Source organism: Bactrocera dorsalis, chromosome 3 (genome assembly GCF_023373825.1).
Source record: "Bactrocera dorsalis isolate Fly_Bdor chromosome 3, ASM2337382v1, whole genome shotgun sequence".
NCBI classification, from domain to species: Eukaryota; Metazoa; Arthropoda; class Insecta; order Diptera; family Tephritidae; genus Bactrocera; species Bactrocera dorsalis.
In genome coordinates this window covers 5785223-5803358 of record NC_064305.1, presented here as the reverse complement: position 1 = coordinate 5803358, position 18136 = coordinate 5785223, and the positions used below count along the sequence as shown (strand labels likewise).

At 29.1% G+C, this 18136-nt stretch overlaps 1 protein-coding gene across 2 annotated transcripts in view; it reads right to left on the bottom strand.

The window, feature by feature from the left end:
• Positions 1 to 18136, bottom strand: part of LOC105228417 (protein goliath) — a 111565-nt gene that overhangs the window by 58338 nt on the left and 35091 nt on the right. For both annotated transcript variants that reach the window (XM_049453605.1, XM_049453607.1), the window contains one exon: positions 6321 to 6373. The gene's annotated coding sequence lies outside the window, so the exon portion shown is untranslated. The remainder of the gene's footprint in view (positions 1 to 6320; positions 6374 to 18136) is intronic.

The window sequence follows — 18136 nt, the reverse complement described above, 5'->3', positions numbered from 1 at the left end:
TTTATTTTGAAAAAAGTTACAAAATAATTTAATGTACCACCCTAATGCACCTGTGCAAGTTCATTTTAGTAAACATAACCTACATAAACTTAATCTTGAACATAGAACCTCACAAATAAATGCTTATATTTATGTATATACTATATATATTGTACTTAAATCATTAAGAGACCCAAATAAGCTCATGTTACCCAGTAAAGCAAAAGTGCAATGTTGCAAAGCATTGCTCTTATGCTTCACTAGACATTGTCAATTTTATGTCAAATCACAATACTGAGGCTCTAAAGAGAATTTTAGTTTCATTTCCGTTAACATTAGCTCTCAATTTAATTACACTGAGAGTAGAAGACGAAATTTTCAAATTAAAAGAATTTTTTGCAAAATATAACACGCTTTATAAGGCTCGGATATTTATATTTTTGAGCTTCAAAGTCACATTTGAAGCGAAAAGAGAGTTGTCTTCATAAAAAGTCCTCTTGTTTTCAATTATACTCTGCATTACCCTCCAATATACACGATATTCCTATTCTCTTTATCCCACCTACTTCTCCACTCCTGTCCTATATAGGCGATTATTCACTCTTCTCTTTCCCTCCACTCTCAAGTATAGGCGCTATTCCAGCTCTCACTTTCCCTCGAAATTATCCACTACTCTCCAATATTGTCGACTTTTCTATTCTCTCTTTTGTCAATATCTCTCTCTTTCCTTCCTACTGCTTCAGTATTTTCCAATATACTCCATATTCCTGCATAAATATCTATAAGCATCCTTTTTACTCTTCATTTACTTTCGAAACCTCTCTACTGATAATTAAATTAAGTCGGTGTTGACTATGAGAAATTGGCAGAGAATAAAGTAGGAGACTGTTTCCCATAATTTAGTGAAATAAAGCCCTATAGTGGTAACCAACACGGCCATAAAGCTATATTCAGCTCGGAAAGTTGCAATCTTTAGCTCTTTTAAGAGAGATAGAAAAAGAGAGGAAGTAGGATAGAGATTAGGAAAGTAAATATTCGAATAGGAAAGTGATTTCTGTACATAGAGAGAGAGAGTACAAAAGTAAATAACTTGATAAGGAATTCTGCCTGCATTTGAAATCGTATTGCCTTCGTGAAATGTTGGCAAATCAGGAAATATTTGTTCAAGCAATAACTATGAGACTTTAATAGAGATCAAAGCAAGAGACATGGTATACTATGCTTCCCAAAATTAGGGCAATAGACTCCTGTGTTGATATCAAAGTTAGCCGAAGAGCTATAAAGAGTGCAGAAGTTTACAAACTTAACACTTTAAAGTAAGTGAGGGTGAGAGAGAGACAGAGACAGAGATAGAGATAGAGAGGGACACAGACACAGATAGAGAAAAAGCTGATGAGCTGAGTCGATTTTTGACAAAAGTTATTCCATAAAGCCAAGTTGTAATCTCAGAAGAAATTGGTCGGATTGGATCACTATAGCATATAGCTGCCATATAAACTGAACGATCGGCATTAAGTACTTTTAGGAAAACTTCTTCATTTGATGAGATATCTTCATAAAATTTGACATGGTTTTTGGCCTAGGCCAATAATGCAATCTCCAAAAAAATAGTTCAGATCGGATCACTATAGCATATAGTTGCCATACAAATTGATCGAGTCTTTTGTACCTACATTTGTGTGAAGGGTGTTATATAACTTCAGTGCAACCGAAGCTAACATTTTTTTTCCTGATTAAAGTTGTCACCTGTAGTAGCTTCTAAGAAAGACACATGAAACTCTACAGTCTCTTATGTTGCCTTGGTGATCTAAATTCAATTCAAATTTATTAATACATTTTCTACCTTGAGTCAGCACCACCTGTCATGCCAACAAGAAGGCGGTTTCAGCTCTGCGCGTGATTAATTATGTACATATTTGCTTTGGAAATGTAAACTCCGTATGCCTTAAGTACAATGGCTAAAATTAAAGTAAGTCAAGCGTTAGCGAATTGTTGCATATTAAATGCAGTAATACATCATGCATGCGCTGACGCCCACCTGGAGGCAGGCGTTCGATACAAATTGGATATAACAGCAGGATATGTGGGCACTTATTATGTCGTTACAACTATCTACATACATTTCTTAACGCCGCTGTGCTTAGACAGAAGTCAGCAACTCACAGCTTGACAGTAGCTGACAGTGAGGCATGACAGCTGTGACAGTATGCTTAAGTGCAATTGACAACTCTGTGATAATGACCAAATAATAAATGAGGCAAAGCAAATTTTCGACAATAAAATATTTATATTTGTGTGTATATGTATGTATATAAATATATATATGTATTCATTAATCACGGCACGTGAAGAGCTAAATTCGAAAATCACGCGCACACAGACACACGTGAAACCACAAGCCACATGGTGAAACAATAAACCCACTTCCAAGTCAGCAACAAATGAGTACAACAAAGAAATGTTTGCATATTAGTTGCAAGGTAATATGAGTCATTGTTGTTGTTGTAAATTGTAAATAGACAACGTGCAGTTGGCACGTGTTTACGACATTTGAGCGATTTGCAGAGCAATGACTGACAATTGTGTGCTTGCTAGCGCCTGTGGGCAGAAAATAGTAAGACTTAATTTAAATAAAATAATTTAAATTTCGCGCGGAAGTCCATTCGTCGCAAATTTTTTTTTTTCTAAGTTGGTGCGACTGTCAGTGACACCTGTGCCAACTGACATCTTTGGAATGATGAAAGAATCAATGAAAACCATTTTGAAGGATTATTTCGGGGAAGTGAAAGCACGCTTGGTTTCAAAATCACTATTTTTTTCGGAAATTGTCTCCAACAACTGTTTCGAGAATTGAAAAAAACGTTAACGCAAGTGTATTGAAGGCACAATTTGAGGGGAACGACTTAGTTTTTGAAGAATAAATTAAAAATTGTAAAGTTTTGAAGAAAGTCTTACTATTTTTTGCCCATAAAGGTACATATATGTACATACATAAGTATATGTACATACACTACAGCATGTAAACAACAACAACACACTTTGGTATACACTAAATATTTAAACAGTTGCATGAGTTCATTGCGTTGTCAATTGCGGTACTTTTTCATTTATATTTATATGCGGCTATTTGCTTTGGCGGGTGCGCGTGTCGTATGAGTAACTAGAAATAAGCCCAGTACAAAAAATTTCGCGTGTGTAATAGACAGCAAATGCCTATAATGTGCAATGGGTAAGGAAACAAAATAGAAATGCTGATAATGACGTAGGCAAGAAAGTGCTTTCATGTCCTCGTTCCCATTAGCTGCAGGTGTATTCCCACACATGCAAACATAGATATGTACATAAGCATATACATGTGTATAGATACCACAATAGATGTGTGTGTGATAGCGCTTATTTGTTATTTTTAACCGTAATTCCACGTTAAATAGCACACATTTCCCAGCGCCTACAATTATTTACACTTGCTGCTGTATTTATAGAGCGTTTTAGCTACGCTTACCATTTAAGCACATACACTTGCGCAAACAGTTGCAGGTAAAAACTAAGCTCTACTATTTTCTAAAAATAAAAACCATTGTAATTTCCGCAAGAGGGGTGCAAAACACTGCAGAACATAACGGGTGATTTTTTTGAGGTTAGGATTTTCATGCATTAGTATTTGACAGATCACGTGGGATTTCAGACATGGTGTCAAAGAGAAAGATGCTCAGTATGCTTTGACATTTCATCATGAATAGACTTACTAACGAGCAACGCTTGCAAATCATTGAATTTTATTACCAAAATCAGTGTTCGGTTCGAATATTTTTTATCGACAAATTTTGTTCAGCGATGAGGCTCATTTCTGGTTGAATGGCTACGTAAATAAGCAAAATTGCCGCATTTGCGGTGAAGAGCAACCAGAAGCCGTTCAAGAACTGCCCATGCATCCCGAAAAATGCACTGTTTGGTGTGGTTTGTACGCTGGTGGAATCATTGGACCGTATTTTTTCAAAGATGCTGTTGGACGCAACGTTACGGTGAATGGCGATCGCTATCGTTCGATGCTAACAAACTTTTTGTTGCCAAAAATGGAAGAACTGAACTTGGTTGACATGTGGTTTCAACAAGATGGCGCTACATGCCACACAGCTCGCGATTCTATGGCCATTTTGAGGGAAAACTTCGGACAACAATTCATCTCAAGAAATGGACCCGTAAGTTGGCCACCAAGATCATGCGATTTAACGCCTTTAGACTATTTTTTGTGGGGCTACGTCAAGTCTAAAGTCTACAGAAATAAGCCAGCAACTATTCCAGCTTTGGAAGACAACATTTCCGAAGAAATTCGGGCTATTCCGGCCGAAATGCTCGAAAAAGTTGCCCAAAATTGGACTTTCCGAATGGACCACCTAAGACGCAGCCGCGGTCAACATTTAAATGAAATTATCTTCAAAAAGTAAATGTCATGAACCAATCTAACGTTTCAAATAAAGAACCGATGAGATTTTGCAAATTTTATGCGTTTTTTTTTAAAAAAAAAGTTATCAAGCTCTTAAAAAATCACCCTTTAGAAATACACATTTGCATATTTGCTAAGATATATACATACAAACATACATACATATGTACATATGTGCATATATGTAGTTGAGTGTATATGTTTGTGCATCTTATAAGGACTTAGCAGAGAAATTTGTAATGCAATTTCTCTTTCATATAAAATTTTGTTTTGTTTTTTCGAAGAACGTTTAGAATTTTTATATATTAAAAAAAAGACAGTTTTCTATTTAATTTTATTCGAAATAAATTCGAAAGACATAATTTTATTAAAAATTATTCGAAAAAATTAATAAAAAATATCTTAAAAATTATTCAAAATTAATTTAAAAATATATTTTCATTTCAATATACTTTTAAAAAATATTTTTTTATCAAATAAACTTCGAAATAAATTAAAAAAAATTAAATTTATGTATTTAAATAAAAGTAGTTATAAAGGTTATTCGAAAAAATGTGGCAAAAACTATTACGAATTGTTCAAAATAAGTTTCAAAATTTTGTGTATTCTAACTTTTTTGAAAAAAATTTTTAAATTTTAATAAACAAAAATTTGACCAAAAATTGGAAATAAAAAATCCCATTAAAATGTTTCCTTAGAAAACCTTATGCGTAATTTATTGAAAAAAATGTTTATTTGAAAAAATTAAAAGAAAAATTTTTAAAAATTATTGGAAAAAAATTTCGTAAATATTTTTGCTTGAAAAATTAAAAAAAAATATTCTATTAAAATTATTAAAAATCATTCGAAATAAATTTAAAAACATTTTTTCATAAAAAATTATTTGAAACAAATTTTAAAAAATTTTCGAAATAAATTAAAATTTTTTTACTTTACTAAGAGAACATTTATCTATGGTAAATCGAAAACAAAGTTACTAAAAATTATTTGAATTAAATATCAAAAATATTTTCGCTTGAAAACTTATTTAAAAAAAATATTGTATTTAAATTAAAAATATTTTATTAACAATTATTCGAAATAAATTTAAAAAAATTAACAATTTTTTGCTAAGAGAACATTTATCTGTAGTTTATTAAAAATCGAAATTATTAAAAAAATTTTGAAATAAATTTCAAAAACATTTTCGAAAAAATATTTTAAGAGATGTTGTTATTCGAAAAAAGTAAATGGGGATTTTTTAAATTTTTTAGAAATAAATTTCAAAACTTTCTTTCATATATTTTAATATTTAAAAAAAAAAATTAAAATATCAAAACACAAAGTTATTGGAAATAAACTTCAAAAACGTTAATTTATGAAATATTATTTGAATAAATGATTTTCTTAAAAAATGTTTTCTTCAAAAAAAATTAAAAAAAAAAAATTAACTTAAAAAGTTTTCATTAAAAATTATTTGCAGAACTGTTAACTTGAAAAAACATCCAAAATAAATCTTAAAAATACTTATTTGCTTTAAAATTTGTTAAAAAAATCAATAAAATCGAAAAAAATTTACTCGAAATAAATTTCAAAAACATTTTTCAGTTAAAAATTATTATAAAAACAAAAAATTATAAAAAATTTTCGAAATAAAATGAAAAAAAACTCACAAAAATGCTTAGAATTTTTTCTTTTATGAAAAAATAAATATATTTTCGAAAATGTAAAAAAGTTCGACGATATAAAATTCAAAAACGTGTTTTCTTTAATAATTAAAAAAAAAAAGTTTATGGAAATATATTCCAATACAATAAATTTTTTAACAATAAATTTTCTAAAACTTAAAAGAAAAAATTCGTAAGCTATTTATTTGTTATTATTGTTGGAAAAATAAAAAAAAAAATCTAAAACTTACCACGAACTAAGTTCCCCTTCCCAGTAATGTAGTAGCAAAGTGAAAATTAGCACCTGAAAAAAGAGCAAATAATAAATTTTATAATAAAGTTTAAACAGTTTGTCGCTGCTAACAAAACCCTCTAATAAATAAATATATGTGTATATGTATCAAGTAACTGCCTTACACAGCTAATTAGCGCAATTAATTGTGTCCACAACAAGTGCTGCTAATGTCAATTTTTATGTGAAAATTAGTTCATCTCTCACACAGTTCATGCGCGCACATTTTGCTTTTGGAATTAACAGAAGTTTGTGGGATTTAGGGTGTGTAAGCTAATTGAAAAATAATAAAATAATAATAATAATAAAACATAATGAAACAGTAAGTAGTGGTATATGGAATAAAAAGAAACTAATAAAAATTTTGACACAAAAAATTGTTAACAAATTTTGATAAAAAAAATAATAAAAATTTAGTAAAAAAAATAAATACAAAATATGTATATAAAATGCAATAAAACCTACAAACAAAACACGTCTTGAATAATTATAATTATTTTTAATTACTGAGCAAAGCAACCCTGGCCTTAAACTTCACTTTTATTTTACCTCTTTCAAGCATAAAAATAATAATTATTTTTTATTTAAATATATGTTTTAATGCATTTTTAATTTTGCTATAATTTTTGGATGGTTTTGACATTTAAAGTCAACGCTTGAATTTTTAAAGAGCTTGGCTGTATATGTGCCAGCAATTATATACTCTATCCGCTCAAATAAAGCGCGACGTTGCTCAAGCAATCATTAAACGCGCAGGTTGGGCAGCCCGCTAAATACATTTAAATATATATTTTAGCATATGCATGCTCTTTTATTTACTTAAATCATATTTTCTTAATTCTGCTTTTTTGCCTCAAGCAGTTTTTGGTGAGCTCCACGGTTAATAATTGCACGCTTGCCCCTCAATTAGCTTAGGGCTGTAATTTACTCAGTAATTATTTCAGAAAATCAAGAAGGTCAGCGACAACATTTGGTTTTTAAATGTATGTAAATATGGTAACACTATGCAGCAATGTAAAAAAACATTTACTTTTTTGATGAAAAGATGTTTGAAATAAATTTTAAAAACATTTTTTCATAAAAAACTATTTAATAATATGTTTGAAAAACGTCTTTATAAAAAAAATTTTCGAAAAAAATTTAAAGAACCTTTTAATTGGAAAAACAAATTAAGAAAATTTTTATTTATTTAAAATTTATTGGAAAAAATTAATTATTTAAAAAATAAAAAAGTATTGAAAATTATTCGAAAAAAATTTAAAAATATTTTTTTTATTTTTTTTTAATATTTTTTTTTATTTTTTTAAATTTTTTAATGAAATTTTTTTATAAAAAATTATTTGAAAATTTTTGTGAAACGCTAAAAAAATGGAAAATAATTTGAAACCCCCTTTATTTGGAAAACAAATTTAAAAAACCTTTAATTTATTTAAAATTTATTGGAAAAAATTAATTATTTAAAAAATAAAAAAAATAATGAAGATTATTCGAAAAACATATCAAAAATATTTTTTCAAATTTTTTTTATGAAAAATTATTGGAAAACATATTTAAAAAATGTCTTTATTAAAAAGTATTCGAAAAAAAATATTTAAAACCCTTTTATTTCGAAAACAAAATTTAAAAACCTTTTTTTTTAAAAAATTTATTGGAAAAATATTTTTTGAAAAATAAAAAAAAAATTAAAATGTTTCGAATAAGTTTCAAAAATATGTGTTCAAAACTTTAATGAAATTTTATCATGAAACATTATTTGAAAATATATTTTAAAACTGTCTTTATTAAAAAATATTAAAAAAGAATTTAAAAACCTTTTATTTTTTTCCAAATTTATTAGAAAAACATATTTAAAAATAAAAAAGATATTGAAAATTTTCTAAAAAAAAGTTCACAAAAAGTTTTTCATATTTTTAAAGAAGTTTTTCATGAAATTTATTAAATATTCGTTTGAAAAATGTCTTTATTCAAAATTGTTGGAAAAAATGTAAAATCTTCTTATTTCGAAAACACATTTTAAAATACCCTTTGTTTATTTAAAATTTATTGAAAACAATATTACTTAATAAACAAAAAAGAAATAGAAAATTAAAAAAAAAATTCAAAGTATTTTTTTCAAATTCTTAATGAAATTTTATCAAAAAATATTATTTGAAAAATGTGTTTATTAGAAAAATTTTCGAAAAAAAATTGAAAACCCTTTTATTTCGAAAGAAATTTTTAAATACCTTTTATTTATTTAATATTTATTGGAAAAAATATTATTTGAAAAATCAAAAAAGAAATTGAAAATTATTCGAAAAAAGTTGCAAAAATATTTTTTCATTAAAAATTTATTTCTTTTTAATTTATGTTCAATTCGAAACCGCTTACTCATACTATCCGCACAAATTGAGTGAAAGTGTCATAAATTCTGCGAGCGCCTGCAATTAACTCGCAACTCATTTCATTAATGAATTTTGTGCTGCTTGGGCTTTTGGTTAATAGTTTTCTCTGAAATAATTAGCATTAATTTGTGCCGTTTTAATTATTGTATTTTTGCAAATTAAAACTCGCAATTAAAATCATCAATCATTTTGCTTTGAGAAATTAATTAATGACAGTTCATTACAAAAAAAGATTTAAATAAAATAAATCTTAATAATTAAGTGCTCATTATGTTTGGCCTTTTTACTCTATTTATGCTCTGTTCAGACAGTGAGGCGACGCAGTAACAGTTATTAATTGCTTTTATCTCCCGTAAATGAGCGGTTTTGCTCGTAAATTTTTATAAATTTTTAACAACAGCCATTTATTGTTTATTGCTCCAACATATGTATATACGTATGTATGTTTATATATCGAATAAGTGACAAACCAACTGTTAATACATATGTATATACATATTGTCATATATCACGTGCTCATGGTCGATCGTGCTTATAAATTTTTGCTTTGTTTAACCCATTTGACAAATAAGCCATAAAGCAAGTTCGTAAGTCCACTTATTGATAAGCTACTACTACACAACGTGATTTATCGTTAATATAGCGGAATTTTTAAGGCAGACTGTGCGCAGTAAATTACTTAATAAATAAAATAAAGTTAATTATGGATTATTATATATTTATTATCAGTCATTAACATTGATTTCCCGCTTTATAAGCTTTTGAACACTTTTGAATTTCTTTTGAATTGCACCTTTAGCTTAGACTATGCCAATTATATTTATATGGAAAAGTGGGTTTTAGGATCAGATTATAAGTAATTCTATTTTAATTCCACCAAATTACATGTTCGATTGCTGTGGATATACAAATATTGGATAGTCGAAAAAGTCTTTTCGTATTTCGTCAGTAGATGTCGCTGCAGTCGGATATCTTCAGTGCTACCAATCACATTATGTCATACCATATATTTTAATATAAATCTTTATTTCAGGGCCCGTATATTGCAAAAATATGAGCAAACAAATTTTGGGATAAATTTTGGGACAAAATAAATATTTTTTTGGGACAATTTACGTCAGCTAACTTTTCATTTTTAATATTTTGGGACAATTTTATTTTCTGCAAGATTTTTTGGGACAAAATATTTTTGCTACAATTTGTTTAATATTATTGCTTAATATATACATATGTATATCTTTTTTTTTTACTTTTTAGGACAAATTCAAAAAAGCCTTCTTAACTAAATGTTTTAAGATTTTCGCTTTACTTCTAAGCAAACCCTTTTTTTCTTATTTTTTTGGAAAAATTTTAATTTCTTGGGACACATTTATTTCTAAATTTTTAAGTTTAAATAGTATACTTTAAACAAATTATCGCATTTCTGAAAAAATTTTACAATTTTGGGACAGAAAAAATTTTTGGTACAAATTGAAAAAAAAACTTAAACCAGTTTTATTAAATATTTAACTATTTTCACTTTACTTCTATGTAAAAAATTATTACTTTATTTTGTTGGACATTTTTACAATTTTGGGAAAAAGTTTTCTAAAATTTTTGGACACATCAAACTTTTGGGACAAATTAAAACAAACTATCTAGACGACTTTTACTAAATATATATTTTTTTATTTTTACTTTGGCTCTATGTGTTTTAAGACACTTTATAAACTGTGGGACAATTTTACATTTCTGGGACATAGTAGTTTTGAAATTTTATGTTTATAAAATATGGTTTTACCACATAATCACGATTTTTAAAGAAATTTTTATTTTCACTTTAATTCGATTTTTAAAAATTCTTTATTTTTTGGAACAACTTATTATTTTTTGGACAATTTTAAATTTTTGGGACACATTTATTTTTGAATTTTGAAGTTTAGCAAATATGTTTTAACCAAATAATCACGTTTTCTATAGAAATTTTTAAATTTGGGACGATTTAAAAATTCTTTATTTTTTTTATTATTTTTTGGACAATTTTAAATTTTTGGGACACATTTATTTTTGAATTTTGAAGTTTAGCAAATATGTTTTAACCAAATAATCAAGTTTTCTTCAGAATTTTTTAAATTTGGGACACAAAACTTTTGGGACAGATTTAAAAAAAAATATCTAGACTACTTTTACGAAATGATTTAATACATATTTTCACTTTGCTTCCATTTAGAATTTTTTTTCTTTCGAGACACTTGATATTTTTTTGGGACAATTTAAAAATTTTGGGACATATTTTATTTTGAAATAATAAATTTAGAAAATAAGTTTTAACCAAATAAACACGTTTTCTATAGAAATTTTCACATTTTAGAACTATATAAAAATTTGGGACAGATTTACTAACATTTATCTAGCCCTCTTTCACTATTTTAAAATTTTCACTTTACGTCTAAGCCTTCTTCTTTCATTATTTGAAAATGTTCGCTTTACATCTAAGTAAATTCTTCTTCTTTTCCTTTACTTACAAAGCTTAAAAGCGCATAAATAGCAAATTCTTGCAAAGCTTTACCCGAACTAATGCCAATGAAATGTATGTAAATGCAAAAATATGCACGAAAACAAGTCAAAGAAAGCGCTTTTCGGCGCCGCACGCTTATCACTCACTTTGCTTGCTGAGTAAAAGTATTTTAATGCATATGTAATGTGGGATAAGCAGGCAAACTTATTGCATAACTTCACGCTTTTTCACTTACCGGCACAGAAAAACAAACACACATACACAGACATACATGTGTGTATGGTAAGAGCAAATACCAAACGTGAACATCATTTTTTATTGTTATTTATGAACACGGAAACGTTGTTAAATCGCTTGAGTAATAAGTCAACTGAATACACATACATTCATAAATATTTTTGTATACATACATTATGTATATCCATATATGTATGTATTATTATATACAATAGTATAAGTGTTAGTTTGCTTATAAGCGCCTCATTCAGCTACACATCTACACATCAGTCTTAATTCATTAGCGAAAGCCATTACAAGGAAGTAAAGCTTTTTACAACTACAACAACACCAATAATTAGAATACAAAATTTCGTTTAAGATTTAATAAAAATTAAGAAAACCAACAACAAATTTCCAAACAAAACATTTGCTATTTGTCATTTGGCGTTGCCTGACTGCGCAAATCTACATAATGATTAGCAAAAGCTGAATTAAGCCAACAAATAAACGGCGCATGAATTAAGCAAATATTGTTCCGTCAGTTTGTAAATGAAAAAAAAAAATAATAATAAACACAACAAGAATAACAATGACTGAAAACCTGCTGTCGGTAGTATTTATTATTCAGCACAGCGAAATGGCGGACTGAAATGAGAAAGCTAATAACATTATGTGCAAACAGACAGACATACATATATGGAATATATGTTTGATTCTAAAATTTTTGTGTACTAGAAATATATGTATTTGTATATATATATAAATAAATTTATGTTAATCTAGAAATCACGTTGCACAGTGCGTATGCAGACCTGATAACCGCCAAATCAATCAAGCTGCAGCCTTGTTTGTTTGTGCACAACAACAAAAATAAAAAAAAAAGAAAACAACGTTAACTTCGGCTATAACGAAGCTATAATACCCCTCACTGCTGCAATCCTTATAGCATAAAAGGGTATAAAAATCTTTAACTTGACTTTAAACGGTCAGTTTGTATGGCAGCTATATGCTATAGTGGTCCGATCTGCACAATTTCTACGAAAGTTTTAGCGTTGCTCAAGATAATGATCTTTGTCAAATTTTGTGCAGCTATCTTGTCAATTAAAAAAGTTTTCCATACAAGAACTAGTTGCTCATTGATCAGTTTGTATGGCAGCTATAAGCTATAGTGTTCCGATCTGTACAAATTTTTCAAAGATTGCACCTTAGCTTTAGAAAAAAATGCATACGAAATTTTGTTAAGATATCTCTTCAATCAAAAAAGTTTTCTATATAAAGACTTGATGCGGACAGTCAGTTTGTATGGCAGCTATAAGCTATAGTGTTCCGATCTGTACAATTTCTTTGGAGATTGCTCCGCTTCTTTGGAGAATAATTTATGTCGGATGTCGTGACGATATCTTTTTAAATAAAAAAGTTTTCCATATAAGAATTTGATTCAGACGGGCGGTTTGTATGGCAGCTATATGTCATAGAAATGCGATCTGAACAATTCGTTCAGAGATTATAGCGTTCCTTTACACAATACTATGTGCCAAATTTCGTGAAAATATCTCTCCAAGAAAAAAAGTTTTCCAAACAAAGACTAGATTCGGAGGGTCAGTTTGTATGACAGCTATAAGCTATAGTGGACCAATATCGCCGGTTCCTGCAAATGAGTAGCCTCTTGGGGTAAAAATAATATGTGCAAACTTTCAGAACGATATCTCAACAACTGAGGAACTAAATCGCGCATATAAGAACAGTCACTTGCATTTGCCCCGTTCAGGGTATAAATATGACACAAAAAATCTGAGAACTAAAACCGGTTGTTTTTGTTGCGAAAATAGCATTGCAATTTGCAAATCAAATCAAATAGAAATAACCAATACTCGTCTAAGCGAATACCAAATATTGCAAAAAGCAATTAGCTGAAAAGCGCTTTTGCGCTGGTGGGTCCACAACACCACCTCTGTAGACCTGTCAACATATTTCTTTGTGTGTGTGCAGCAATAATGCGCGACTTAGTTGATTTGGCGGTGGGCAGTTGGCAGCAGCCGTCGCAGCAACAGTGTCACATTACGTCACACGACAAACTGGATTTAATTGCTGCCAGACCGAGCGACATGGCGGGCGCGGACGGCAAGCTGACGCTGCATAGGTGCATAGGAGTGTGTGCTGCATGCCAAAATAGCGGCCAGTCGCCGGTGGCACGCAACCATATACGCTGCGACACTTTCAACTGCCACTAATTGGATTCGTTCAACGTTTTGCTACGCTTTAATTTATTTTTACGACATCTGGCCATTTAACCAGAATAGAAAATCAATGTTGTGCGCTGCGGACAAATCTTAACTGAAAGCATATTCCGCTGGTGGGCTGGAGAATACTGTCGCGATTTTGCTAATATAATATTTTGTTGTTATTTATGTAGATAAATTTTTGTTTGGCAAATATTGGTGAGGGAATATGATTGCGACAGTTTTAATTGTTGCCGAGATACTTTGAGAACAGTTGGGATGCTTCAGTATATTGAAAAGCGCAGGAATGACAGTTTAATGTGACAGCTAAAACGATTAAGACAAAAAGTGTTTCATTTAAGCTTGAGCGAATTACAAACAAACAAAATTTTGAATTTAAAGGACTGAGGCATTTGGAAATTTTTTCTCCAAATTTTTAGATTTTTTTTTTAATTTCAGATTCTTTCCAAAATTTTAATTTCAGATTTTTTTTTTGTAAATTTCATAATTATTTTTTTCGAAATTTAAATTTTTGTTTTTAAATTAAACTTCTTAATTTTAAATTCCTTTTATTCTAAATTTGAGAAATTTTTCCAAGTTTGAGAATATTTACCAAAATTATACATTCTTTTTTTAAATTTCAATTTTTTTTTTATTTTAGATTTTTTCTGAAAATTTTAAAATTTTGTTTGAAAGTTTAGGTTTTTTTCAAATTTTAGATTTATTTTTCAAAATTTTAGATTTTTTTCGAAATTTGAGAATTGTTTTAATAAAATTTTAGAACTTTTTTTCAAGTTAGGAACTTTTTGTTCAAAATTTGAGAATTTTTCGAGAAATTATAGATTTATTTTTTCAATATCAGATTTTTTCAAAATTTCAGATTTTTTGTTCAAAATTTGAAATATTCTTTTCGAAAATTTAGAACTGTTTTTTTTTCAAAATTATAGGATTTAAAAATTTTAGATTTTTTTCAAAATTAGAGAATTTTTTTCGATAATTTGAGAACTGTATTAATAAAATTTATTTTTTTGTTCCAATTTGATATTTTTTTAAGTTAAAGATTTTTTTATAAAATTTTTCAAAATTTAAATTTTTTTTTAAATCTGATAATCGCCTTTCAAAGTTTAAGATTTTTTTAAATTTAATTAATTTGTTTTTCTTGTTTCGCGCTTCTCGTGCTATCACATGCGCTTCATGAAAGTACTGTTTACTTGACCACAACCCGTTGTAGTTTTGCAAATGCGTTTCGCCACAATTAGCAAATAGTTAAGTAAACATTATTGATGATTAGTAAATAAATTCATCGAGTTAATGCCATTATACAAAGTGCTTTAGCGCACAGGATGTGCAGTGCAAATACTACAATTCATTAAAGTATCAAAGTTCATCTTTTTTATAGCTTATTATCAGCGTGCTATAAGTGCAAACATATTTACATGCAGCAAAGTGCTGCTATAAATAAATGAGCGGAATAATTGCGGTGGCAAACAAACAGTGGGCATTTTCATTTTATCAGAACACGATTATTGTATTTGCTTAAGTGCAAAGGCTCAGCGCTGATGACTGATGCCTGTAAATACATATGTACATATTCATGTATGTACTTACGAGTGTGGCATTTATTAAGCGCCATTGTTATTAATATGTTTTCCTGATTTACTTATTATTATTACCATTTTTTGTTGCTTTGTTTGTGTGCATTTATTTGCAAGCGTTTTTATGGCGCGTCATCGATGCGTGCGCTTCGCACTGATTGTGCATCAATTATGCAAAATATTGTTGGAAAATAATTGTGGCTTTTGCGGTTTGATAAATGATGCTCTAGTAAACATTTATTAATTTAACGCTATTTGAAATTATTACTTTTTTAGTTTGTTCGGGTTTCTCGGTTTTTTCTATGTTTTTTTGCCAACAGCTGGCGCTAACGTTGCGCAAATTGAATTAATTAGTTTTTTCTGGTATTAAAAAAATTTTAAAATTAGTTTGGCGTAAAAACAAATTACATGAAAAGCTTATGTAAAGCTGTATAATTAATTGAAATGGACAACATCACAATACAAATGAGTAAATAAATAGTAAAAATATAGTAAAAACCAAAAAGCAATGAATAATGATTTAATTTATGTAACATGTTTTGTTTTTAATTGTCAATATACTATATATATAAAACAACAACAACAATACACAACTACAGTACATAAAAGAGTATAAAAAGATATTTAACTTGATTTTGAACGGTAATTTTGTATGGCAACTGTATGCTATAGTCGTCTGATCTGAACAATTTCTTCAGAGATTATATCTTTGGCTTGGTTTATAATATATGCCAAATTTCGGGAAAATATCTTGTCAAACAAAAAGTTATTCATACAATGACTTGATTTTAATCGTTCGTATAGTGGTCCGATCTGCAAAATTTACTATGAGATTGTAGTGTTTCTTAAGATATTAGTCTACATCAAATTTCTTGAGGATAGTTTTTCAAATAAAAAAGTTTCCCGTAGAAGGACTTAATTCCAATCTTTCGGTTTATATGGCAGCTATATAGTATAGTAATCCGATCGGAACAATTTCTCCGGATAATGTAGCGTTGTCGTTGAAAATAACTCTTACCAAATTTCGGGAAGATATTTTTCGAAATAAAAAAATTTTCCATACAAGAACTCAGTTTGTATGACAGTTATATGTGGTATAGTGCTCCGAAATCGGCGGTTCCGACAAATAAGCAGCCTTTTGGAGAGATCAGAATATGTGCAAAATTTTATATCGACATCCCAAAAACTGTGAGTCAAGTTCGCATATAAACAGATATTATTTACGTAGTTTTCGGTTAAATTATTAATTTTCGAATAAAGTGGCAACGCCTTAAAAAAATTTTCACACACACGAAATTTCTTACAATATTGGTTGAATTTTAGAAATTTATATCAAAGATTAAAGAAATATTCAACAAAAAAACCGTTAGCGACTTCAGACGCAATTTTCAATTCAAGAAGGAAAGGTCGAAAAGCTCAAAAGCTTAGATTTTAATACGATTTTAAGAAACATTCTAAAAAAACTGTTATCGACTATAGATGCAATTTTTAATTCAAGAAGAAAAGGTCGAAAAGCTCAAAAACCTCAAAAGCTCACAATTTTGTACAAAACAACACATTAAGGATTAAATTTGTAAAAAATTCAAGAAACGTGTTAGAAAAAAAACCAATAGCGACTTCAGATTAAATTTTCATATCAAGAGGAAAAGCTTAAAAGCTCAGAATTTTCTACAAAACACCATATTAAGGACTAAATTTGTAAAAAAAAAATTAAGAAACATTCTGCAAAAACCCGTTACTGACTACAGGCTTAATTTTTAATTCAAGAAGAAAAGCTCGACAAGCACAAAAGCTCAGGATGTTATACAAAACATAATATTAAGGGCAAAATTTGTATCAAAGATTAAAGAAATATTCAACATAAAAACCGTTAGCGACTTCAGACGCAATTTTCAATTCAAGAAGAAAAGCTCAAAAGCTCAGAATTTCATACAAACACCATATTAAACCTTAAATGTGTCAAAGCAGTCAAATTTTTGTATTTTTTATTCGTAATAATTTTTTTCCACATTTTTTTCGCAACATTTTTTTTTTTAATTTTTTTCGAAGCAATTTTTTTTCCAAAATTTTTTTTTCGAAACCATTTTCCAAATTTTTTTTTCGCAACAATTTTGTCCAGAAAGACAAACAAACTGTTATTTTCACAAATTTTCAAAAACAGTTAAACTATCAGCGTTAAATTATGTAATTTCACTTTCACTTTGTACAAAGTGTGTAAACAAACAGTTATTTTGTATTTACCCACGCCGGCGAACAAATATTTTTGACTACAAAATTTTAACGACTAGTTTCGCAGTTATGCACCAAAACTCTTTACAGCCAATTTTATATTTTTGTTGCACTTATTTTTCCGTCACTACACACACACACAAACAATTTCGTGCCACTCACCGTTAAATCCACTTGAAAACAAGAAAATACAGTTTCACTTTCAACGCATCCCACGCGGCTTCATCAATAGCTGCCGCACGCGTAGCCACTCGCCGATAGCTGCAACACCCACACAACAACAACAACAGTAGCAACACGGGCAACTGCAACAATAGTGATTGATTGTTTGGTGTGATTTTGAAGTAAGACACGTCTCGACGTTGGATATCTCATGGCATTATTATGCCATCACTCAACTTCAGCAGCAGATCGCCGCAGTTAAGTGAAGATAGCGGTAATAGCAACGCCAACAGCAGCACAAACACCAACAGCAGCACCAACACCAACAGCAATAGCCGGCAGCAACCAACTGCGAAATCTGCCAAACCACGCTTTGCCGGCAAGTGGATCAAGTGTCCAACACTGTGCCCATCTATGTGCGCTGGGTAATCCCAACGCCCAGCACCGAACCGACCATTGTTCACAATTAT